We start from the raw sequence: 1,525 nt of genomic DNA on the forward strand, positions 1-1,525 counted from the left end.
GCGCCTTAGCCACTTGAGCCACAGGCACCGAGCCTGCTTTTTCTTTTTTACCCAACTCTGAAAGCCAAATAAGGCATTCAGAACTGCTCTGGGGCAGGACACGTCATTAAACTGCGTTAACTTCCCCAAGAACATCCGTTAATCTGTCGCTTGGAGGACTCAGCATACACTCTCAATTGCGTCGGAAGTGTTTCCATTAGCTGTCAGCATGGGTGGCAGCGGGTTTGGGTCTTCTCCTCTTGGTCCTGGGGTCTGCCGCTGTGACTGCGGCCGGTGTAATTCCCCGAGGTCAGGTACTTGCTCCCTTTTTCTGTTGCCAGGAGCTAATCTACGATCATTCCAGCCGACAACAAATGGTCTCCTCTGGGGGCTGGGGAAACCACTGTAGTCACTTGTTAGGATTGAATCCCAGCCACCACTGCCTACTTCCTTTTGGAGAAGCAGCAACTGCCAAAATTCTGCGTTCCATTCTATCAGCGTCCAGGTACTTCCGCGAGGAGAGGCAATGTACAGCTCGGCGCGTGCGCACTTCGCAGCCACCGCCTCCCACGTGGGGCGCGTGTCCGCAGGCCCCGCCCCCGCCGCGCCCCGCCCCGCCGGGCCAGGCCTCGGGTTCTGAGGGCTTAGCTGCTGTGCGGAGTTCCCCCGCTGGGTTATTAAGAAGATAATTGCAAGGTTATTTTATGATTGAGCGCTTATTTGAGACCTCCCAGCAGTGTAACGGTGTGCTGTAAACCAGTCTCTTCGTTGTTTGTAAATATATTAAAAATATTGTTTGAAATAAAAATAGTTAAAGTAAAGGGTTTCGGGGGAATAAAAAAGACACTGTGCCGAAAGGTTCATGAAGAAAAACAACAGGCCAGGCTGTAAGCCCAGCACCCTGGGAGGCGGAGGCAGCGGGATGGCTTGAGACCAGAAGTTGGGGACCAGCAAGACCTCACACACACAATTAGTCTGGGCTGGTGGCAACTGCTTTTAGTACCAGCTACTCCAGAGGCTAAGGCAGGAGGCTGATTTAGGGAAGAGCTATGATCCGGCTGTGGCTACAACCAGACGCTGGTGACAGCCAGGCTGTCTCTTAAAAAAAAAAAAAAGAAGAAGAAGAAATAGAAAAGAAAAACAAGAGTGCCCTGCCCCTTTGTCCTCAGGAGTCCTACTTGTCAGGCAACTGCTTTCTCTTTTTTTGTATTTATTTTATTTTTGAGGCATCCAGTTTCAACTGTTTTGCTTGTTCTAGTGACTTTCTCCATTATGTTTGATTTTGAACATGCTTTCCAGCTATAAGCTCTAACATTATACCTTTTTTCTCATTAGCCATCACACTTTATGGGATATGTATATCATAAAGCTCTGATATTCAAATATAGAGAGGATTACTTAGGTATGGAAAGGGCTTGGGAATCTAAAAACAACTCCTCAAGTGATTCAATTACCGTAGGATTACCAGTCTTTAAGAAACACTCTCGGCTCGGCACCTATAGCTCAACCGGCTAAGGCGCCAGCCATGTACACCTAAGGTGGCGGG

The sequence above is a fragment of the Otolemur garnettii genome, unplaced genomic scaffold (genome assembly GCF_000181295.1).
Source record: "Otolemur garnettii isolate 467f Iridium unplaced genomic scaffold, OtoGar3 scaffold00060, whole genome shotgun sequence".
Lineage (NCBI taxonomy): Eukaryota > Metazoa > Chordata > Mammalia > Primates > Galagidae > Otolemur > Otolemur garnettii.